Source organism: Callorhinchus milii, unplaced genomic scaffold, assembly GCF_018977255.1.
Source record: "Callorhinchus milii isolate IMCB2004 unplaced genomic scaffold, IMCB_Cmil_1.0 Scaffold5, whole genome shotgun sequence".
Lineage (NCBI taxonomy): Eukaryota > Metazoa > Chordata > Chondrichthyes > Chimaeriformes > Callorhinchidae > Callorhinchus > Callorhinchus milii.
Genome location: NW_024704746.1, coordinates 68,495,388 through 68,520,861, shown reverse-complemented (window position 1 = coordinate 68,520,861; position 25,474 = coordinate 68,495,388). Strand labels below are relative to the sequence as shown.

The 25,474-nt window shown below is 47.4% G+C and overlaps 1 protein-coding gene across 1 annotated transcript in view; it reads right to left on the bottom strand.

Annotated features, from left to right (window-relative positions):
* Nucleotides 1–25,474, bottom strand: part of snd1 (staphylococcal nuclease and tudor domain containing 1) — a 332,034-nt gene that overhangs the window by 83,091 nt on the left and 223,469 nt on the right. The window lies entirely within an intron of this gene.

Below are 25,474 nucleotides of genomic sequence, written 5' to 3'. Positions count from 1 at the left end.
GGGGGCGGGGGATTGTAAGCACAGTTGAAGAGGAAGGTTTTCAAACGGGACTTGATCAAGGGGAGGGATCTATCTCACACGTACATCGCGCCCAGTTTCTCCCAGGTCCTGGTATATGCTCCGAGACGCCAGCCCTGGCTCCTGCACTCCTTCCCACCCCTTCCCCACACAACTCGGGTTTGATACGGATTTCTTTCACACAGCCACACACGTGCGCAGAGAGACACAGAGATAGACAGACAGATAGCCACAGAGACAGACAGAGACCACAGACAGACAGACAGACACAGAGAGACACAAAGACAGAGAGTGAAATGTAATTCAATGGGACATGATGGAACATTGCAGTGCAGGTCAGTAACGAGAGCACAAAATGTAATTTCATCAAATTGACCCCCTGTTGCAAGCAAAGCTGGCAATATCTTGGCAGCAGACAGGGCCGGGAAGAGTTTAATATATAAAATCACATCACAAGTCCAGCTCCCAGCTGTAGCTCTGAAAACACAGAAAATTCACAGGCCACTGCAGTCTCCTGTGAGAGATATCACCAGGGGCTTAAAGGCGAGAGTGGTAAGTGAGAGATTAAAATCAGCCATCGAGGACCAGTAAGTAAAGTGGTTTGCTAAGGAGACAGAACAACAACAACTTGCATTTACACAGTGCCCTCACACAGGGTAGTGTCCCAGAGCACTCGACAGTGGCGGAGCACGATGCCGAGCCAGGGGGAGGGGAGGAGGAGGTGATCGTAGGAATGGTTGAAGAGGAAGGTCTTCAGGCGCAACCTGAAGATGGGGAAGGAGGAGGCGAGGGAGAGGGATAGAGGGAGAGTGTTCCAGAGTTACAGGGTGTAGTGGCTGAAAGTGGGGCCATTGATGGTGGAACAGAGGGCGTGAGGGACAAGCAGGAGGCCGGAGCCAGTCGAGCCGAGGTAGCGGGCAGTGGGTTGGGGAGGTAAGCAGGTCAGAGAGGTAGGGAGGTGCCATGAAGGGATTTGAAAACGAGTGAGAGAATCTTGAACAACTCCCCTACCCCAAAAAACCTTGTAAAACAATTAAGAAAAGGACGGGCTTGGGTCAGGTGCTGTTCGGGAATAGCTGGAACGAATTCCAATTGAGAGGAGAGAAAAAAAATATAGTAAAGTAATAAAAAACACAGCTGCGATAACTGGTCCTGAAAACCCATTATTCAACGTTTTTTAACAGTTCAGTGAGCTGAGTGTTAAGAGCACAGATCCATCCAAAATCTGCGGAGGATTGATAGACGATCCAGCCAGCCAGCCAGCCAGCCAGCCAGCCAGACTGACTGACTGACTGATGAGAACTTTCTCCAGCGAGAACTTAAACACGGTTACCCCAGCTCAGCAAAGCCACAGTGCCTGACACATGGTGCAGAGTGTTGGCTTGGGGGAACAGAGTGTAAGAGAGATGAAGAGGGAGAGAGAAAAAGAGAGAGCAGGTTACAGGCCTGAACTGGCAACGCAGGTGTCTCTGCTGGTTGCTTCCTCGGGCAGGGTGGTCCTAGCTGGACAAGCAGCGGGAAAGCTTGCCAGGCAGCGCTCTCGATGGCAAGCTGTGCGGTTTTAGCTGGTTGAACTAGAGCAGTTACTACCCCAACGCACACTCTGGGCTCCCCCCAAGTCTTGGCTCTTGCCAACTGCGTTAATACTTTCCGGAATTAGGTAAGCAGGCTGCGTCCCTCTGATTTCCACGTGTAGGTGGGATACATGGAAATCTCAGGTTGGTTTGGAGACTTTCTCAACATTAGTTCAACATTGTAGGGTGCAGTACTCCAGTACAGTGCTGGGGAAGTGCTGTGATTACTGAGATGCTGTCCTTTGGATGAGCTCACGCATGGAAAATTCAGCTCGGTTTAGAGTCTCTTAAGCATGGTGATGGGTTTCCGCGTGTGTCAGACACTTTGGGTGGCTGAAAAAAAAATCTACTCCCACACCCTTCAATTGCTCCCCTTCAAAAATCGATCCAATTCCCCTTGGCCTGAATCTGTGGACTTTCATCACATATTTGCCCACAAATATACAGTCAATTCACTTTACAGTGTGTTCTGTGAAGCGCTTTGGGACGTCCTCCCGACGTGAAAAGCGCTATATCAAATGCAAGGATTATTATTATTATTATTATTATAGTTTGTCAGGTAGGAAGCCACATTCTCACATCTCCCTCTGCAACGTGACAGCAAAGAATAAACAAAAAGATAATAATTCTTGACATACATAAATTAACTGCCTCATTTGCTTATAAATACAGTCCTGATATTTAGCTTTGATTACATGTGAAATGCTTTGAGATGTTCTGACTGTAATAATAATAATCCTTGCATTTGATATAGTGCCTTATCACGTTTTCAAGACGTCTCAAAGAGCTTCACAGACTATACTGTAAAGTGACTTGACTATATTTTGTGGGCGAAATGCTTTAGTCGTCTGAACGACTTGATAAGCTGCTATATCAAATTCAAGGATTATTTATTATTTTATTACGAAAAAGACCACAAGAAGCTTTACGTTTCAGCGGGAGTGTTACTCTAAACTACTGTAATAATTGGAGCTTCTATATGCAAGAACGCAACCCATATTTTATACAGCTAATGTTGAGGGAGAGTGCCAAGATATTAACCAAAACATCGGGTGCAACTACAGTTTACATTATATAATAACCCTTGCATTTTACATTACCACATTGTCAAAACGTCTCATTGCACTTCCCAGAATTTATTACAAAGTGTGTGTGTTTATAGACATACTAAAGCTTGCTGTTAGGAGAGACTTTCTGGGCGAGTTTCCACATCACAGCACGACACTGGTATAACAATCCTGTAAGAACCAGACGAGCTTCAGTCCAACACAGACGAGCTAACGTCAAGCAGTGTGAGACGGCTACTTGATCAACGTGTCCCAAACAGCAACAAACAAGACAAACGGGTCACTGGGCTAAACTCCACATGGGCTGAGTCCAGATCATGAGGAGTCCTGTAGCTCAGTAGTTAGAGCACTCGCCTCGCAAGCGAGAGGACCCGGGTTCGATTCCCGGGCAGAGCGAAACGTTAGGCAAGTTTCCTTATTCCACACACACGTGGACTGTTTACCGAGCAGCAGGAACTCGGAAGTAGGAACCCGGTTGTTAGTCGATTGGCGGATCACTTTTCCAGGGATAATAAATAATCCCTTCCAAAAATAATAATAATAATAATTTGGTCACTCAATCCACGCCTGTTTGTGGGGACGCTGCTGTGTGCAATTGGCTGCCGTGTTTCACGTACAAAATATACAGTCAAATCACTTTACAGTGTATCCTGTGAAGCGTTTTGAGACATCTCAAAGGTGTGATAAGGATTATTATTATTATTATCTGCAGGTGTTGCTGCTCAGGGATGGGCAGTGCTGTGGTCAGGCCACATATGGCACACTGCTCACAGGCCCTAAATGGGGTTAGCAGGAGAGCAACGAGAATTCTTCTCAGTGTCAGAGGGATAAGCGATGAGCAAATACCAGATAAACTATGGTTCTTAAGCCTTGAAAGGAGATGTCTCAGAGGGGATCTTAAAGTAGAACACCGGATCTAAATGGGCCTGAGAAAATAATCCCAGAACAATATTCACAAGTACGCCAGGCAGGGCTGGAGGACAAGAGGTTTCGGTTGCGAAGGCCAAGTTGCCATATCAACCTGTCCACTCCCTCAGGTCATCGGGCTCGGGCCTACTCCACATTCCCCCGCCCGGCCCACACCACCATCGGCGGCGAGGCATTTAATCTCTCTGCCCCCACCCTTTGGAACTCTATTCCACAGTCCCTCCGCCTCGCCCCCTCCCTTGCTTTCTTCAAGGTCCGTCTCAAGACCCTCCTCTTCGACTGCGCCTGAGGTCACCTCCTACCCCCAACCTCCCTGCCCTCCACCCCTCCTGATCCCAACTCCCAGCTTGGGTGTAAATCCCTGACTGTCCAGTGACTTAGGATGTCCTTCCGACGTGAAAGGCTCTGTGTAAATGTAATGTGTTATTACTGTTAAGATATAGTTAGCTCCTGCTTTGCATTGAGGGTCTTGAGCTGGGAATGGGAGCCAAGGAGGTGGGTGGAGGCGGGGTAGGCGACCGAAGATGGAGAGGGAAGGGGCGAGTTGGAGGGACTCTGGGATGGAGTTCCAGAGAGCGGGGGCAGAATGGCTGAAAGTTATCCGCTAAAATGAAGGCAAACATAAGAATGATGAGAGAGAGAGTTGCAAGTGGTGATTCACCAGTGCCCAGGCCTCGGAGGAAAGTGCTTTAACAAATCAGGTTGTAAAAGGCGGAATGGAAATGGAATCTGTAAACAAAGTGACAAGACAAAGTGATGGATCACCGTGACACACTGTACAAACACACAGCAACACGGGAGAGATGAGAAAACAGCTTCAATCACTCCCACTGAGCTGTTCATCTCAGCCGCACTGCTGTGAGGAGATACCCAGAGAGGGGGAAGCCAAAGAGAGAGAGACAGACAGCGAGAGAGAAAGAGTGCGACAAGAGAGAAAGGAGATACCCAGAGAAGGGGAGCCACAGAATGAGGGGGGGAGAGAGAGAGTGGGAGAGACGGAGAGATAGAGAGATGGAGAGAGAGGACAAACCCAGGGAAACAAGGCCATTTAGGAGTGAAATCAGGGGCAGGTTTTCACCCAAAGGCCAGTGCGAATCTGGAACCCTCTCCCTCCCCCAAAAGGCTGTGGATTATGACCGGATCCATTCACATTTTCAAGACTGAGGCGGAGAGATGTTTGTTAGGTCAGGGGATCAGGGGATACGGGGGGCAAAGGCGGGTAAATGGAGTTGAGATACAAATCTGCCATGATCTAATAGAATGGCAGATCAGGCTTGAGGGGCTGAATGGCCTCCTCCTCTTCCTATGTTTCTATGATACCCAGAGAGCGGGAACCCGCAGAGAGGAGGCAGAGCAGAGCAGTTACCACCTGGGTCCAGGCCAGCCCTCCACCCAGACAGCTCAGGAACACATCACAGATCACCCACATCCCAAAGGCAGTGAGAAGAGGGGAGTGAGAGAGAGAGAGGAGAGAGAGAGAGACTGAGAGAAAGAGAGAGATAAAAAAATAACATGGAGAGAAAGACAGAGAGAGAGAAACAGGGTTGGAGAGTGAGAGACAGAAAGAAAGAGACTGAGATAAAGAGACTGAGAAAAAGATTCAGAGGCACAGAGAAAGACAGACAGACAGAGATAGACAGAAAGAGAGCACACACACACACAGGGAAAATGAAAAAGAAAAACAATGAGAAAGATACAGATCAGCAGTGATAGAGATACTGTAAATAGAGATGGGGATAAATAGATAGGTAGAGACAGATAGATGGAGACAGAGATGGAAAGGTAGACAGATGGAGAGAGATCGAGATAGATGGAAAGATGAAGAGATAGTGTGTGTGTGTGTGTGTGTGTGTGTGTCAAATGCAAGGATTATTATAATTATAAAAAACAGGCTATTTGGAGTTGGACCAGAGTTAATAATAATAATCTTTGCATTCGATATAGTGCCTCATCACATCTTTGAGACGTCTCAAAGCACTTCACAGAATCTACAGAATATCCCGACTCCACTGTCTCTCCATCACAGAGGATACAGTTCAAGATTCTGGTCCTCACGTTCAAAGCCCCTCCATGGTCTTACTCGCCCCGACCTCTGGGACCTCCTAACCCTCTGCCATCCTGCTCGCTCTCTCCCCTCAAGCGATAACCCCTCTGCTCCCTGCTTCATGTCCTCACCTCACCATTGGCGGGCGGGCCTTCTGCCACTCTGTCCCCACCCTCTGGAACTCCATCCTGCAATCCCTCCGTCTCGCCCCCTCCCTCGCCTCCTTCAAGACCCATCTCAAGACTCTCCTCTTCGATCGTACTTTCGATCACCCTCCTTCGCCCCCACCCTGCTCTCCACCCTCTCTGATCCCGACCCCAGCTCGGGTCCGAAACTCTGACTGTCCAGCGCCTTGGGACGTCCTCCCGAGGTGAAAGGCGCTGTGTAAATGTAATCCTGTTGTTGTTGTTGAATTGACTGTATATTTTGTGGGCCAAACGTGGCAGCCAATTGCGCACAGCAGCGTCCCACAAACAGTCGAGGATTGAGTGACCAAATTATTATTTTTAAATTTTTTTTTGAAGGCATAATTATTACAATAATAATCCTTGCATTTGATATAGCGTTTTTCAAGTCATCGAGACGTCTCAAAGCGCTTCACAGGATATGCTGTAAAGTGGTTTGACTGTGGATTGAAAAGCACAGAGTACGAAAATGTAATTTGTGTGAAATTAAAAAAAGCTGATCCGTACTTGAGGGATCTCAAAGCCATCCATCAAAATCGACATTAACAGTAATCTATGTGCATGCTTAACCCGTGGCTGTTTTATCCCCGACCAGAGCTCCGTGTAATGTAACAAGTGGGTGAACGTGTTGAGTATTGATCCATTCTCTTATTTCAACGCTGCTTTATAATAATAATCCTCGCATTTGATACAGCTCCTTATCACGGCTTTGAGATGTCTCAAAGCGCTTCACAGGATACACTGTAAAGTGAACTGACTGTATATTTTGTGGGCGAAACGCAGCAGCCAATTGCGCACAGCAGCGTCCCACAAACAGCCGTGGATTGAAGTGACCAAATTATTTTTATTTGAAGGGATTATTACCCCCGGAAAAGCAATCCGCCAATCGGCTAACCACTAGGTTCCTACCTACCGCTGGGTGAACAGAGGTGCGTGATGTAAGGAAACTTGCCCAACCGTTCGCCCTTCCAGGAGTACCCAGATACTCTCACTTGCAAGGCAAGTGCTTTAACCGCTGAGTTACAGGACTCCACAATGGATGTTGATTGATGTTTAAGAACGCCCCTTCCCCTCTTGGCCGCTTGTGGGTTTCTTGGACTTTCACAGACTAACTGTCGCCAGTGACTGACCCTTTTCAGTCGGGGAAGCCAGAGTGACAGGCAATGATGGATAAACGGCATCTGCACAATACTGATTATTAAACTTCAAAGGAAGTAAATTTGTTTCACCGGTAATTTGAGTCAATGCAAAAAGAAAAGTCTGTTCTCCCTCTAAGCCACTCACTGTCCGTGTATAAAACCCACTTGTATTTCAATGCCTTTCTTTGACTGTTTCTATTGCTATCTTTAAAGATCTATGTATCACCTATGTACCAGTCCGCCCCCTCCATTCAGCAGGCTCCGGCCCGCTCCACGTCACCCACCTGACCCATCCCACCACCGACCGTTGAGCCTTCAGGCTCTCTGCCCCCACCCTTTGGAACTCCATCCCACAGTCCCTTCGCCTCTCCTCCTCGCTTGCCTCCTACAAAGCACATCTCAAGACCCTCCTCTTCCGCCACCCTCTTACCCCTACCCTCCAGCCCTCCCGATCCCATCCCCCCGTTCAGGTCCAAATCCCTGACTGTCCAACGCCTTAAGACGTCCTCCTGACGTGAAAGGCCCTATACAGATGTAATTATTATTATACTATTATTATAATTTGCTGCTGTTGTATTTTCTCTGTTCTGCAGCATAAAAACCTTCACAGCATATTGTACTTCCTATCTGTGTTTGTCACTCTTTCCTCCCCACCAAAATGTACCTCTTGACATTTCACATAAAAAAAACTGCGTCTGCCACCTGCCTCCCCACTCTATCCTCTGGCGGTTTTATCCAGTGTTTTATCACAATGATGAGGTTTTCGGGAAATTAAGAATTTCCTAATTACTATTTAGGAAATGATCAGCACCACGCTTATCTCTATCGCATTAATGTGGATAATAATATATTATAATAATAAATTAGCTGCTGCATTTCGCCCACAAAATATACAGTCAATCCATTTTACAGTATAGTCCGTGAAGCGCTTTGAGAGGTCTCAACGTGATAAGGCGCTGTATCAAATGTCAGGATTAATATTATTATAAATACAGTTGCTGCACTTTACAGTATAATTAGTACCAACCTGACTACTCTTCTCACTCAACAACCATCAGGTTCCTTCATACCCCCCGACCTGCTCACTCCGCCATCAGAGTGAGGGAAGGCGGGGGGGCTTTCAGCCTTTCTGCCCCACTCTCTAAAACTCCATCGTGGAGTCTCTCCAACTCGCTCCCTCCCTCCCCTCATTCAAGGTCCATCTCAAGACCTTCTTCTTTGATGGCGCTTTCGCTCACCTCCCACCCCTCGGCTCCCGCCCCCAGCTCGGATGGCCACCCAGGGTTGTTAAGTGCTGTGGCACGTCCTCCTGTGTGAATGTAAATCTTTACAGTAGTGTATTATATCCATTAATAATTTTTACTGCTCAAGTGCTTATCCAACTCCGACCCGAACGATTGCATTGATCGGGCCTCAATAGCCACTTGCAATGAAATACACAGCCCAAGAGCCTGAGTGAAGGAGGTTTAATGAAGAGAAATGTGAGCTGATTCAATTTGGCACGAAAGAATAAGGGAGAGGAGCAGGTATTGAATGGCATTATCTTGCAAGGTGCGCAGCAAGGAGTGCAGGGACTTGGGTGTGCAGGTGCACAAGCCCTTGAAATTGGCATTGCTGTGTAAAAAAAAAGCTAATTGTATTTTGGGTTTATACACCGGGGCTTAGAGTACAAAAGTAAAGCAGGAATTCTAAGTGTGTACAACTCATTGGTTAGATTCAACTGGAGCACTGTGTTTCAGTTTTGAGTGCCTCACTTCAGGAAGAGTTAATAATAATCCTTGCATTTGATATAGCGCCTTATCACATCATTGAGACGTCTCAAAGCGCTTCACAGGATATACTGTAAACTGTTGTGACTGTGTATTTTGTGGGGGAAACGCGGCAGCCAATTGCGCACAGCAAGCGTCCCACAAACAGTCGTGGATTGTGTGACCGAATCATAATTTAACATTTTTTTTGAAGGGATTATTACCCCTGGAAAAGCGATCCGCCAATAGAAACTGGGTTCCCACTTGCTGCCGGGTAAACAGAGGTGTGCGGAGTACGGAGTGCCCGAACCACTACACTATGGGATTACGTAGGCTATTAAAAGATTGAAAGAACCAGCTCTGAGAGCCAGTGCAGACTCGATGGGCTGAATGGCCTCCTCCTGCGCTGTAAATGGAAATGTCTATGGCTATTAAATTCAATCACTAATCAGCAGCAGACTTCAGGTTTGCACTACAATATGTTGCAATACGCTGCCCCGATCCCTTTAAAAACCCCGTGAACATCACTGCACATCGACCTCGGTCAGCAACAGATTATATTCGCACTCTCCTGGGAACTTCAATTTGGATCAGCGTAGCCTGGAGCAGCCACTGATTGCCTGGAGTGATGGAATTACAGGTTTATTCCCAATTCCCACACTGCTAAGCCGATAACACCCACATCCCCCGCGGGAACCTGCCTCGCTTAACAGTGGGAGGGGGAGGAATGCTTGATACGATTCCAATTATTGGTAATAATAATAATCTGTGCTCTGCTTTACTATCAAATATTAATCATAATTTGGTCACTCAATCCACGACTGTTTGTGAAACACTGCCATGCACAAATGGCTGCCACGTTCCGTCCACAGTCACTACACTTTACAGTATATTCTGTGAAGCGCTTTAAGAAGTCTTGAAGACGTGATAAGGCACTGTATCAAATGTAAAGATTATTATTATTATTTTAGATCACGATTCATAAACCTTCCTCTTTGACCGTGTTTACAGTCACCTCTCCCACCCCCACCCCCACCCGGCTCGGTGTCGTGCTCTGCCAATTAAGCGCTCCGAGACGCTACCCTGAGTGAAGGGGGGCGGTGTAGGACAATGTGCACTGTTTGTGGGATGCTGCTGTGTGCAATTGACTGCCGTGTTTCGCCCACAGTCACTGCACTTTACAGTGTATCCTGTTTTGAGACGTCTCAACGATGTGATCAAATACAAGGATTATTATTATTTATTTACTATAAATATAAGTTGTTGTTCTGAGTCCCCTGTGAGAGTGGTTCAGAGTTTACACCCCTCTGCACGTCCTCTATTCAAGGCTGAAGAGCCTCAGCTCATCCCGTCACTCCTCATAGCTCACGCCTCAGTTGAGATTCACGTTGCTCTATTTAGACCAGTTAAAAAAGCACAGACAACAACCTACATCCATGCAGCACTTTTCACATGAAGGAAATGTCCCCAAGCACTTTACAGGTTGAAGTTAATTCGAAAGGAAGTGAATGTTATGGAGGCAAACACGGCAGCTAATTTACACTCGCAATGCCGCACTCACAAACAAGCGCTGAGACCTAGCACTCTGTGACACTACCCACGTGAAGGGTGCTGTGTAAACGCGAGTTGTTGCTGTGTACTATAACGCGTAGTGACTGTGTATTTTGTGGGCTAAGCAGCCAATTGCGCACAGCAGTGTCCCACAAACAGTCGTGGATTGAGTGAACAATGTTTTTGTCGTTGAGGGATTATTACCTTATTACCCAGCTAATGGGTGAATTTGGATAAGGAGGGAACGTAAGTAAATCACAGTGCAGTGACTGTGTTTTGTAGGCAAATGCAGCAGCCAATTTTCGCACAGCAACATGACATGTTTTATCTGGGGGATTGTTGGGCAGGACACTGGGAAAGAGAGAGAGAGAGAGAGAGAGTTAGGGTTAGGGAAAGAGAGAGAGAGAGACAAAACTCCCTTCTCTTTAGGCATAGTGCCCAGGGGTTCTTACCATCCACCTAAACAGGACCCGATTTAACATCTCATCCAAAAGCTGGTAATGCAGCACTCCCCCAGCACTGGAGCATCAGCCGAGATTGTGAGCTCCAAGTCCCCTGCGTGGCGTTTAAACCCACAACCGTCAGCACTCAAGCGGTGAGAGTGTGGCTGACTTGAGCCGGGCTGACAACAGGGAGAGTGCGGAGAAAATAGGAGCAATTCTCATTTGATAGGGGGCTACAGAGGAACTATTTCCTCTGGTGGGGAACCAGAACAAGGGGCACCATCTTAATATCAGAGGCAGATCATTTAGGAGTGAAATCAGGAGAGAGTTTTTCACCCAAAGGCCAGTGGGAATCTGGAACCCTCTCCCTCCCCCAAAAGACTGTGGATTACGGCTGGATCCATTCACATTTTCAAGACTGATCAGGGTATCAAGGGATACGGGGCAAGGGCAGGTAATTGAAGTTGAGGTACAGATCAGTCATGATCTTACAGACTGCCAGAACAGGCTCGAGGGCTGAATGACCTCCTCCTGTTCCTCTGTTCCTATCAAAGCCACAGGCTTGCTATAACAAATGCCTCTCACTAGGCTTGCTCATCAAGCAATGGGTTGGAAAGAGTGAATGGCACAGTTAGCGGTTACGTAATATGGCAGCAGAACATATGTCCGGTTTCCACTGAAGAGCTGCTGTGAGAAACGCCTGTTAAATTATTAATGAAACACTAAGTTCCCAACTCCGAGCTGCTACAGACTCCTGTGCTGTGTTGCAGAGCTTGTGACATGATCACACTGCAAACAGTGCAACAATCCCACCCATGCGTGTCCAACCGACCCATTGATTCACAACCCAACCTTCTGGCTGACGCACCTCTCTTGGGGGGGGGGGGGGGAGAGAGATTCACTAATAAAAAGAATCCTTGCTTCTGATACAGCACCTTTCACTTCGAGAGGACATCTCACAAGCGGCTTCACTTTGCGGTTTGTGGAGTCCTGTAGCTCAGTGGTGAGAGCACTCGCCTCGCAAGTGAGAGGACCCGGGTTTGATTCCCGGGCAGAGCAAAACCTCGGGCAAGTTTCCTTACTCCACACACACACACATACATACACACCTCTGTTTAACAACAGGAAGTAGGAACCCGGTTGTTAGTTGATTGGCGGATTGTTTTTCCGGGGGGAATAATCCCGCCAAGAAAAGAATAATAATCTGGTCACTCAATCCACGACTGTTTGTGGGACTTTGCTGTGCGCAATTGGCTGCCGAGTTTCGCCCACAAAATATGCAGTAAATTCACTGTACCGTATATCCTGTGAAGCGCTTTGAGACGTCTCGAAGATGTGATAAGCCACTGTGTCAAATGCAAGGATTATTATTATTATTAGTAGTAGTATTATTATGTATAGGACAGGTACTCTCTCCCCCCACCCTCACCTCCTCTCAGTTATAGTCACACCTCGTGTTCGGTCAGGAGAATAGAAGTCTGGAATCTACCACTTTGAATGAAAGGAGAACAAGTGACTGCTTTAATCAGTCCGGGATCACAGGAGGGCAAAAGCAGAGAGAGGTTTGGCCGCGTGGGGGAGGGACGACACACAGCAAACACATGAAGACGCGTTATAAATGCAGCAAGATCTTGGTCTCACTGGGCTCGCTGTCTGCTTGTGCTGTGGGAGAGTGCAGGGGGGGGGGGGGGAGGGAGAGAGGAGAGAGGAGGGGGGAGGGCTGTGTGTACAGGGTTCTGAAGGACAGCGGTTTGTTGCGTACGTACATCTACTTTTGTTTGGGGGAAAAAAAAACTGCCTGAGGAGAGCAGCACAAGGACAGAGGCAGACACGGCACAGGCACGTGACTGACTGAGACTGCAGGACCTTCAGTGCTGCACCAGCCACGGAACAGCGGCTGTCATTACAATGGGGTTTACAGTCAGATACACTCTCTCCATCATCACTATACTATACTATACTATACTGAGGTCCGGGGTTAACCCATCACACGCTCTCCCTTCCTCCCCTGCAACAGTGAGGTGTAGCATTAACCCATCACACACTTACACATTCCCTCCATTACAATACTGAGATGCGGCATTAACCCTTCACACACACCCTTCCTCCCACCGACAATATATGGCGCAGATTGTTGAAAAAAAAGAAATCATAATTTTTGCATGTGATTATAGCGCCTTAATGCATCATCAAAACAGCTCACAGCATTTTACAGGAAGGGACGGTGCGTTTGTAGATGAACACAACACTGCAAACAACAACAACAAAATTATATTGGCACGGTGCCTGCCTTTCACGTCGGGAGGAAGTCCCACAGTCATGAAGTGAGTGACTAATTTTCTCTGGGGGATTGTTGGCCAGGACGCCGGGAGAGAGAGAGAGAGAGAGAAATTCCCTTTTCTTTTCAAGTAGTGTCGTGGATCTTTAATGTCCTCCTGAACAGGGCACAGATGGGGAGTGAGGTTTAACGTCTCGTCAGAAGGATGGTGCCCGGTAATGCAGCACTGGCTGGAGCATCGCCAGGACTGTGAGTGGATAAAAGGCTGGAGCTTTCTCTCAGATACCCTAACCTGCTGAATAAACAGCCACTCTGTGTAAATCAAGCAATCCATGTCCTGCCAAACAGAAAATCCATTATAATTAAGAATATTCAGCCTTGAAAAGAGAGATATCTTGGATGAGACGTTTACAGCGCTGTATAAGATGCCTAACAGTGGAGTCCTGTAGCTTAGTGGTTAGTGCACTCGTCTCGCAAGCGAGAGGATCTGGGTTCGATTCCCGGGCAGGACGAAGCATTGGGCAAGTTTCCATACTCCACAGGCCTCTGTTTACTTAGCAGTAAGTAGGAACCTGGTTGTTTGTTGATTGGCGGATTGCTTTTCCGGGGGTAATAATCCCTTCAAATTTTTTTTACTAAAAAATTATATGTGGTCACTCAATCCACGACTGTTTGTGGGACGCTGCCGTGTTTCACCCACAAAATACAGTCAATCCACTTTACAGTATATCCTGTGAAGCGCTTTGAGACGTCTCAAAGATGTGATAATGCGCTGTATTAAATGCAAGAATTATTATTATTGTTATATAATCAGAGCGCGGGCACAGGCACGAGGGGTTGATGGTCCTCTTCTGTACTGTAATATTCCAGAAATTTATAGAAAGTGATCTGATCGTGTTTGCCTTCTTCATTCGTCTCCATTATTTCTCTGATAAAAAACACATTTGTGCTACCGCGTCTTTCTTGATAACTTATGGATTTCTGTCACTCTGCATTGAACTCTCTCTCCCGCCCATTACCATCCTCCTGCTCCTGCCCATGATCTACATAAGGTTAGAATAACCGGATTCGTTCAAGTCCAGTGGTCTCGAAGTCCCGGATTAGCCTCCTGATATTAGCTTGATTGAATGACCAATGTCACCCAAATCCTTCTCCACCTTCTGTTAATGCACATCAGACACACAGCTTCACTTCCAATGCTTATCCACATTAATATTCATCTGCCATTAAATTAAGTGATATATATGTCTTCAGCTCCAGAATCCTGGCCAGGGGAGCACAGAGGAGCCAGAACATTCTCAGTCTCCTGAGTCACAGCTCGCTTACGACAGATGACTTTCTATTTAAGTCATGGAGTCCTGTAGCTCAGCGGTTAGACCACTCGCCTCGCAAGTGAGAGGACCCGGGTTCAATCCCTGGGCTGAACAAAACCTTAGGCACGTTTCCTTTCTCCACACGCCTCTGTTTACAGTAAGTAGGAACCCGGTTGTTTGTTGACTGGCGGATCGCTTTTCGGGGGTAATAATCCCTTCAAAAAAATAATAAAGTGGTCACTCAATCTACGACTGTTTGTGGGACGCTGCTGTGCGCAATTGGCTGCCGCATTTCGCCCACAAAATACAGTCAATTCACTTTACAATATATTCTGTGAAGCGCTTTATGACGTCTCGAAAATGTGATAAGGCGCTGGATCAAATGCAAGGATTATTATTATCGTTAAGTCTCGTGATGACGTTAAGACCTCCACACAGAGTGCTCACTGTTAGAATTAAACAGACGTGGGGTCCTCCACACAAACAACAGGAGCGTCAGGTCTGAAAATCAGGATCTCTCCATGTAACAATCCATGTATTTGACGCAGAGACTTAACACAGGACGTCAGGATGTCTCAAAGCGCTTCTCAGGATTTTACTGTAAAGTGCAGTGACTTGTGTATTTTGTGGGTGAATGTAGCAACCAATTTGCGCGAGGCAACGTACCACAACAGCCATAAAGTGAGTGCACGGTTTTACGTGGGGATTGTTGTCCAGAGAGGATCTCCCTTCTCTTTTGGAACAGGGTTTAGAGTCCCGACGTGTGGCTTGAACCCACAAGCTCCATCCTCGAGGTGAGAGCGTGAGCGCCTGAGCCAGGCTGACACCTGAGCCTGGTCTCCAGTCCACAAAACATACAGTCACTACATTCAATCCTGCAGAGGCACTTTCGAGACATCTTGACGACGTGATCAGATGCTGCATCGAAGGCAAGGATTACTTCTCAGAGGGAAGAAATTCCTTGCAACCTCCCCTTTAATGAAACAAGGCTGAGATAGCAATGTGGTGTGAAGAGCAATAACTAATTCTAACAGTGCTTTGCCCTGGATTTAACCGACACTTAAATTCTTTACACGCTGATCGCTCAAAGACTTTTTCTTTCGAACAATGTGAATCGTTCAGATTTATTCCCTATCATCCCTGCACTGAGAGTAAAATAATAAGTATAATAATCCTCGCATTTGATACCGCGCCTTATCACGTCTTCGAGACGTCTCAAAGCGCTTCACAGAATATACTGTAAAGTGGATTGACTGTATTTTATGGACAAAATGCAGGAGCCAATTGCGCACAGCAGCGACCCACAAACAGGCAATTATTATTATAAATTATTATTCTTTTTAAGAACAATAATCTACAATTGGTCACACAGAAACCTTGACACTTGCCGTGACTGTTCCTGCACGGATGTAAATGTGCACAAACCACATTTACTTTGGTGTTTGTCGCTTACTGTAAACGCAACACCTTGGTTCCCTGAATAACAGACGGCCTTCACATACAATGAGATACTCAGTACAGTATGTGGGCACAGACATGAAAAGGATTGGTAGAGGCAAAACATTTGGAGCGGTGTAGAGTAACGGTTAGAGCAGCCACCTCGCAACCGAGAGGACCTGGGTTTGATTCCCGGGCAAGGAAAAATGTCAGGCAAATATCCTTCACAGGTCTCCGTTTACCTAGCAGTAAGCAGGAACCTGGTTGCTAATCGATTGGTGGATTGCTTTCCAAGGGTAATAATCTCTTCAAAAAATAAATAATAATAATTTGGTCGCTCAATCCACGCTGGTTGTGGGACGCTGCTGTGCACAATTGGCTGTCGCGTTTTTCCCACAAAATACACAGTCAATTCACTTTACGTTACAGTATATTCTGTAAAGTAAAGTGAATTGACTGTATATTTGTGGGCCCACAGTATTTCCTGTGAAGCGCTTTGAGACGTCGCGAAGACATGATAAGGCGCTATATCAAATGCAAGGATTATTATTATTATTGTGGTACCAACAGATGAGGATTGCTTTACACTTTAATCACACAGAAAGTGGTTAAGGTGTAAAACAATCCACATCTGCTGGTACCGTAATGACAGTATGACCTGACAATCATTGAGCACTTAAGACTAGTGTGTCAACCTGACTCGGTCCATAGCGCTCGCCTCTGAGTCAGAAGGTTGTGGGCTTAAGTCCCATGTAGTGACTTAGAATTTATGTAGTGCAAGGTGACATCGTTGGATGTGCCGTCCTTTGGATGAGATGTTAAACCACTGCTCCGGATTGAGTCATTGAATAACTAAAACATTTTGTTTTCTTTTTAGAATGGATTATTACTCCGGAAAGCAATCCGTCAATTGACTGACGACCAGGTTCCTACTTACTGCTGGGTAAACAGGGGCTTGTGGAGTACGGAAACTTGTCCAGGGTATCTCCTCGCCTGGGAATCAAACCTGAGTCTTCTCGCTTGCGAGAAGGCAAGAAGCGAGAACTGAGCTATGGGACTCCACATTAACCTGTGTTAGATTGGTGCTCTGAGAAAAGGGGTGTGTGTGGTGGGAGAAAGAGCATAAAATGAGTGCTTAAAATGTGAAATACCACCCTCTCTCTGCCCAGATTCCTTCTATACATTTTCTCTTCCCACTCCCCACCCCCCAACACAAAGAAAATCATCTCTTGCACGATTTTCTCTTCGTGCGAGTTAAGAACCTGTCAGAAAATGAGTAATCTGCTTTAGTTGCTTGTGGTTTGATAAATAGCTGGTGAAAACGGACTGGAAGGCTGTGCACGTGGGTAATTATGTCGCGTAGTGGTTTGAGCATTCGCCTCGCAAGCGAGGGGAACTGGGTTTGGTTCCCGGACAGGTAAGTTTCCTCACTCCAAAGTTTGGTCACTCAGTCCACGACTGTTTGTGTGGGACGCTGCTGTGCGCAATTGGCTGCCGTGTTTTGCCCACAAAATATACAGTCAATTCACTTTACAGTATATCCTGTGAAGCTCTTTGAGACGTCTCGAAGACATGACAAGGTGCTATATCAAATGCGAGGATTATTATTGTTAATAATTCTGCTAACGTCCTGAGCCGCTTCCTTCTCGCAGCCTCTCTAGCTGGAGTGAGCGAAGGAAGGGAGGTATGCGAGCGAGCATGCGAGGGCGCGAGTGTGTGTACATAGTGTGTAATTGGGGGCTTTGTTGTACACATCACTTGAAAGGCAAACAAAATGTCTCTCTCTTTTTTCACCAGGCTTGCCACGGGAGTCGCTGCGTAACTGTGCACAAAACCAGCTTCTCTCTCGGCTTGTTCAGTAATTCAATGAGAAATACCTGAACATGTGTGCCCCCTGGGGGAAGGGGAGTGTGCGTGTGTGTGGGTGTGTGCGCGCGGAGAAATGAGGGCAGAACGGATGGGATGTCCTTAGGATTTCCTACTTTTATCTTCTTAATTGTGTTTTTTTTTTAAACACTCATTATGTCGGAAAAGGAAGAATTCTTACATTGTGGAGTCCTGTAGCTCAGTGGTTAGAGCACTCGCCTCGCAAGCCAGAGGACCCGGGTTCGATTCCCGGGCAGAGCAAAACATTGGGCCAGTTTCCTTACTCTGTTTACCAGCAGTGAGTAGGAACCCAGTTTCTGATATTAATAATCTCTCCAAATAAATAAACAAATAAATAATTTGGTCACTCAATCCATGACTGTTTGTGAGACACCGCTGTATGCAATTCACAGCTGCGTTTCGGCCACAAAGTACACAGTGAATGTACTTTACAGTATATTCTGTGAAGTGCTTTGAGACGTCTCGAGGATGTGATAAGGCGCTGTATCAAATGCGAGGATTATTATTATTATAAAAAGGTTTATCGACTGTTTAAAAGGCTGATCGCAGGTAAACCCAGTCGCTCACTCATCGTCTAATTGGTAATAAAACCACGGCCTGGTCTGTCCCTTGGAATAAATGGTATTCACATAGAAATCTTAAGATGCCGACAGCTTGGCAGACCAGATGGTTGTAAGAAATGAGCACGCATTCAGCAAAAAGGAATGAAAAATGATTATGAAACCATCACAGTAATTAAGTGGGAAGAAGAATGAGTAATGCAATAAACAAAAGCAACTTCACCGCTGGGCTTTTGAAGAGAAAGCGATGGCTGGTTCATATTTCACCGAAACCCCAGGCACGGAGTCCGAAGACAAAGCCCAGGGAAACAGCAGTGCCACAAGCTCTCATCATTAATACCAACACGTTTACATCGCACACAACATGCGGGAGCACATTTAGGTCTCCAAATAAAAACCCACAATATTACACTTTCGTGGTAATAACAAGCAATTACACAGATGAAGGCTACAATTTATCTATAAATAATGCGCACAGCGACTGGTTAGTGTTGGAAGCAGCAACGCACTGGACGCTGAACAGAGATCACATCTGTGCCTGTTCAGAGCGGATATTAAGGACAGAATAATCCTTGCATTTCATACAGCGTCTTATCATGTCCTTGAAATACCTCAAAGCGCCTCACATCGTAAAGTGGATTGACTTGTGCGGTTTGTGGGCGAAACTCAGCACCCAATTGTGCACTGCAGCGTCGCACGAACAGCCACGGGCTGAGTGACCAAATCGTTAAAAATACAATGCTTGTATTTGATTCTGCGCCTCACTGACCTCTCCGAGATTTCTTAAAGTGCTTCACTGAATTTTACTGTGAAACGTAGCGACTGTATTTGTAGGCGAATGCAGCAGCAGCAGCAACAACAACAACATATGACACTTACACAGCATTCTCGTCGGCAGGACGTCCCAAGGCGCTGGACAGTCAGGGATTGGACCCGAGCTGGGGGTTGGGATCAGGAGGGGTGGAGGGCAGGGAGGGTGGGGGTAGGACGGTAGCTATAGGGGCGGTCGAAGAGGAGGGCTTTGAGATGTGCCTTGAAGGAAGCGAAGGAGGGTGCGAGGCAAAGGGACTGTGGGATGGAGCCGCCTCCCTTCACCTCAACAGTCACTCTATTTGGAAAAATAACACACAGTGAAGTGCTTCAGGACTGTGATGAGACTAAGGCTGTGTGTCAGTCGCAAGTGTCTATTTATAAAACAAACTGACTTGCCATTAACTGAACTCCGCTCGACTGGCTCTGGCCTCCTGCTTGTCCCTCGTCCCCTCCGCTCCACCATCGGTGGCCGCGCTATCAGCCACTACGCTCCAAAACTCTGGAACACTCTCCCTCTATCCCTCCGCCCTCGCCCCTTCCTTCCCCATCTTCAGACCTTCCTCTTTGACCTATGATCACCTCCCCTCCCCCATCACCCGGCTCGGCATCGCACTCCATCACTGCCGAGTGCTCTGGGGCGCTACCCTGAGTGAGGGGCGCTGGGTAAATGCAAGTTATTGTTGTTGAACAGAAACCTCTCTTTGCTGATCGAACAAGCAGGACAGCAGTTTGCTGGCAAATTAAATATCCACAGCTTTCGCAGTCAACACAGGGACTGCTGAAGATGTGGCAATGATAAATAAATCTTTGCCTTGGATCGTAGCTGTGCTTGGCGGTGCAGCGCGCTGCGCTGTACGTGTGGTGCACATCTGATCAGACCGGGGACAAGACGGGGCACTATCGGAGCCTGAGCAACACCGTGACAGATTGTAGCAGGTAAGGAGAGACATCTCTGAAACCACAGCTCACAGGCCCTCACACACACACGCAACTCCTGGGCAATGTTCCTTTACCCTTCCAGAAGCTCCCGCCTGCAAGCTTCTCCCAGTGCAGTTACACACGCTCATGTCTTCGGCACACAGCTTGGCTCTAACGTGGAACCTACTTCGTCGGAGGTGATCACAGAGGGGTTTAGGCACCATGTTGTGACCCAGTTCAATCCCAATTGCTGCCAAGATTATTCATTCCTGACGCTTTGTATCCAGAGACGTGGAATACAAAGGCACGGAGGTCATGTTAAGCTTGTACAAGACCTTGTTAGGACACACAGTTGGCGAATGTTGCTCTTGTCATAGGAATGATATAAAAGCAATGCAAAAGGTGCATCACAGCTTCACTGGTCTGTAGTCATGGGCGAGAGGTTTCCGTTTGGGACCTGGGAAGACAGACCCTTTCTCAGTCACGGTGGGAGGGTTTGGTGACCCGATTAAGGAGACCAGATTCGTGAGCGTTCCAAGAGGGTAAACAGTAATTGCTTCCGTCGGTCAGCGAGTCAGACACAAGAGGGAGGCAATTTGTGGAGTCCTGTAGCTCAGTGGTTAGAGCTCTCACCTCGCAAGCGAGAGACGTGGGTTCGATTCCTGGGCAGGAAGAAATGTTGGGCAAGTTTCCTTACTCCATACACGCGTTTCTGTTTATATAGCAGTAAGTAGGAACCCAGTTGTTAGTCGATTGGCGGATCGCTTTTCCAGGGGTAATAATAACTTAAATAAATAATAAATTTGGTCGCTCAATCCACGGCTGTGTGTGGGACGCTGCTGTGCGCAATTGGCTGCTGCGTTTCCCCCACAAAATAGTCAGTCAATTCACTTTACAATATATCCTGTGAAGCGCTTTGAGACGTGACTTGCCTACAACAACAACTTCCATTTATACAGCGCCCTCCACGCTGGGCGGCATCTCAGAAAACTTAACAAAGAGCCCGAGCCTGAGCCAGGGGGAGGGGGAGGTGACCGTAGATGAGGTCGAAGAGGAAGGTCTTCGGGCGTGACCTGAAATTGGGGATGGAGGGGGCGAGGCCAAGGGGATGAGGGAGGGAGTTCCACAGTTTCGGGGTGTAGTGGCTGAAGGCACGGCCTCTGATGGTGGGGCGGAGGATTCAGGGGACACGGAGGAGGCCGGAGCTAGTAGAGCGGAGGCAGCAGGTACTGTGTGGGGAGAGAGGTTAGAGAGATGGGGGGGGCAAGGAATGGAGGGATCATACACTAGAGTGAGGATCTGGAAGTGCATCCGCTCTGTGACAGGAGCCGGTGGGGTTTGGCCAGGACTGGAGTAATGGAGTAATCGGGGTGTGGAGTTTGGTGCGAGTGAGAAGGCGGGCGGCGGAGTTTGGGGCTGAATGGCCGCATTCTGTGCTATAAATTTCCGTGGAAAGATCGGAATTGTATGGAACACCCTGCAGAGGAGCAGATGAGTTGCAGCTAAACGTCCAAGACACCTCCACAGACTCGAACAACAGCCAGCCAAGGGCTGTTAATCCTCCATTAAACATCGGCCTTTGAAATCACTGAACATCCAGCAGTGCGAACGAACACTTTGTTCCAGATTTTGTAGCTTTTATGCTTTGGTACAGTCAACTCTCTTGTGATTGTAAATTCACTGTAAACACATGTAAAACTTGGCTCAATAGAGCTCATCAACTCAAACATTAACACTCAACCTACAAGTCCACACAAAAGGTTACGACTTCCACTTTGCCTCCACGCGTGGAGATATAATGTTTATTCTGAAACCAGAGAGGCTTTGATATTTGTTGTAAAACTCTTTGTTTTGCTCAGTCGGGTGGGTGTCTGATCTGGCACCCGGGGAAATCCATCACTGTGCCCAAGAGTGTCCAAAGCAGACAGACTTCCACATATGTATGCCAATCACACTTGGAAATTTTCAGTGTCTGGAGTGGAATGTGCACTCTCTCTCCCTGGAGGGATGCATCCTGTTTACCTAATATCCTTGGAAATAAACATTTCACCCTTGTGGGTGACATTATATAACGATAATACTAATCTTTGCATTTGATATATAGCACCTTATCACACCTTTGAGACATCTCAAAGCGCTTTACAGAATATACTGTAAAGTGATAATAGTCAATCAATGAATAATAATTTGGTCACTCCATCCACGACTGTTTGTAGGATGCTGTTATGCACAATTGGCTGCTGTTTCGCCCACAAAATACACAGTCACTTCACAGTACATTCTGTGGAGCACTTTGAGACGTCTCGACGATGTGATAAGGCGCCATATCAAATGCAACAACAAGAAGAAGATTACATTTGTATAGCGCCTTTCACGTCGGGAGGACAGTCGCTGGACAGTGAACAGCATTTCAAATGCAAGGATTATTATCCAACGAAAGGCCATCGACCTGAAATGTTAACTCACTTTCCTCTCTCCATCGGTGCTGCCTGACCTGCTGAGCGCTCCCAACGACTTCTGTTTTTATATGTGAGGATTATTGTTGCTGTTACTGTCGGCCAGGACGCCGGGAGAGAGAAAATCGTCTTTCGCAAGTACTGCAGGATGTTTAACGTCCACCTGGACAGGCAGTGTGACAAGTGATAAAGGGCTATAAAAAGCAGGGCTGAACAAGATCCAAAACGTCCTGAAACTAAACACCTTTTCACAGATTGCAGATTGAATGGTCCTTTATCATGGGGGGGTTTATTAATGCTCTGCGAAACAGGGGGAAGGGTGGTGGGGTGGTGGGTGGTGGTGGTGGTAGGAGAGGGAAGGGAGGGGAAGAGTAAAGCTCCTCTTAACCCAATTGGAAATGTTGCTGGTGTTTTGCGGAGCAAGCCGGGGTGATAAACCACCCAGCAGCAATGATCTTGGCACCGGTTTCCACTAGCGCGGTGCGGGCTTATCAAGTTTCCAGCATTCTCTTGCCTGGAGTGATTATTTTCAATCATTTACACAACAATTAAGCAGCCAGAAAGATGCAAGCGTTGCAACATTTGCTGCTCACTAAATATTCAGAGCATTGCAGAGCTCGCTCGCAATTGCACTGTGGGAACTCGGGACGGACTGAAACCGAGAGGAGGGGGGCAGATTCACCTGACAAAATCAGAGCCAGTAATATTAATGATAACCCTTGCATTTGATACGGATCCTTATCACGTCTTCGAGACGCCTCTCAGAGCTTCACAGGATACACTGTAAAGTGACTGTATATTTGGTGGGTGAAACCCGGCAGCCAATTGTGCACAGCAGCGTCCCCACAAACAGCCGTGGGTTGAAGTGACCAAATTGTTATTTATTTAAGGGATTATTAGCCCCAGAAAAGCGATCAGCCAATGGACTCACAGGGTTCCTACTTACTGCTGGTAAACAGGGCCGTGTGGATAAGGAAACTTGTCTAAGGTTTTGCCCTGCGCGGGAATCGATCCCAGGTCCTCTCGCTTGCAAGGGAGTGCTCTAACCACTGAGCTACAGGACTCCACAGTAACTACTGTGTGTGCGCGTCTGTTTGTGTGCCCGCATGTGTGTGTGTGAGCGTGTGTAGCGAATGTGAAAAGGTTAGGTCCACATTGTAACCTCTATTTTGGCATTTAATTGTAATCAGTGCGCATCTCCTGTATTGTCTTCTGCACATCTTGTTCATTTGAGCTGCGTACAGCTCCATGTCGGCCTGATTCCCCCGACGTGAGTGGCGCTATATAAATGTAAATTTGCATTGTTGTTGTATTGGAAGATCGAAATTACAGCTTTATGTAAGGAAACGAGAAGTGCAAGCGAATTCTCTCTCTGTCAGTCTCTCGCTTTTTCCGTCTCTCTTTCAGCAAGCTACCAAGCACACTGTGAGCAGAATGACTAATTACTCCGGGGGATTGTCAGCCAGGATATAGGAAGAAACTCCCTTCTCTTTTCCAATAGCGTCTCAGTGCGTTTGTTTGAGTCAGACCATACAAGCCCTCTCTAGCCTTTCCTCCACATACGAGCAGAACAGTGGGCAGACTCGGTAACTCGTGACATTCTCTCCCCCACCCGTCTTCAAACCCCTTCATGCCCTGGCACCGGCATATCTCTCCGACCTGCCTACTTCATTCCCAAAGCCACTATCCACTGCCTCCGTTCGCCTGGTTCCGGCCTCCTGTATGTTCCTTCTGCTCTCTGTTCCCACCATCGGTGTCCGCGCTTTCATCGATGGTCACCTCCCCTTACTTGGCATTGTGCTCCGCCACTGTGAAACATACTGGGACGCTATGCTGGTCTGTACCACTGTGTGAAGGTAGTTGTCAGGAGAGTGCATAAGTTGGATCCTGGTCCTCACCAGAATATCAGAGAGAGAGAGAGATGGAGAGGGGGAGAGAGAGAGAGGGAGAGAGAGGGGGGGAGGGAGAGAGAGAGAGAGGGTTGGGGGTGAGAGAGAGAGAAGGGAGTGAGGGGGAGAGGGAGAGAAACGCACACAGAGGGGGGCAAAGAGGGTGGGGGAGAGCGGGAGAGACGGAGGGAGGGTGGGGGAGTGGGGGGGAGAGAGCGGGAGGGAGAGAGAGAGAGAGAGGGGGGGAGAGAGAGAGAGAAAGGGGGAGAGAGAGATTGAGAGGGAGGGAGAGAAGGATTCGCTTCATGGGATGAACAATCTAGAAGAGTGACTTGTCAAGCGTTGACGCGGTTGAGTGAGGGACATTGGCATGACACTTGTGCGTTAGTTACACCACAGGCTGTGTACGCGGTGAGACAGTGCAACACAGCACAACACAACACCCATTGTATTCTGTCGCAGTAAGAGACACCTGCGCTCTTGTTCGTGGGGAGCTGGGCGCTCAATCCTTCCAGAGAAGAGAGCTCGCATTAAATTCAGGGAAGCCATGGTCCCATTAATCATTTATAGACAGCGCAACTCTCTGCATAACTTCAATCAGCAACGCCCGTGTAGCTGATCATCAAACAGCATTCAACTCAGTGACTTGAAAGTGATTTATACTTTTTTCTATCGGGCAAAATTACAACAAAGGTATTTTCTGCACAATACGAGAGAAAATCAGCATAGTTGGAGGTAATTGTGTACGTACTGGAGCTCTCTACTCTAACCCCATTCCCTGCTCTCTCTCTCTCCCCATGGTGTCTGTGCTGGGGCTCGCTCCCCCACTGGAGCTCTCTAACCCCATTCCCTGCTCTCTCTCTCTCTCCCCCCATGGTGTCTGTGCTGGGGCTCACTCCCCCACTGGAGCTCTCTACTCTAACCCCATTCCCTCGTCAACGACCAAAAGTGCAGCCAAAGAGGTAAATCTTGCGACGGGCTTTGAAAAGGGGGGAAGGAGGGAGGGAGCAAGGTGGAGGGATTCCAGGATGGAGTTCCAGAGAACGGGGGCAGAATGGCTAATAGCCCGGCTGTCGATAGTGGGCTATATTAATAATACTAAATATTGCCAAAAAAGCATACGGATCCTTGGCTTTATAAATATGGGCATAAAATACAAAAGGAGGTTATGATGAACCTTTATAAAACACTGGTTTTAGGCCTCAGCGAGAAACTGTGTTCAGTTCT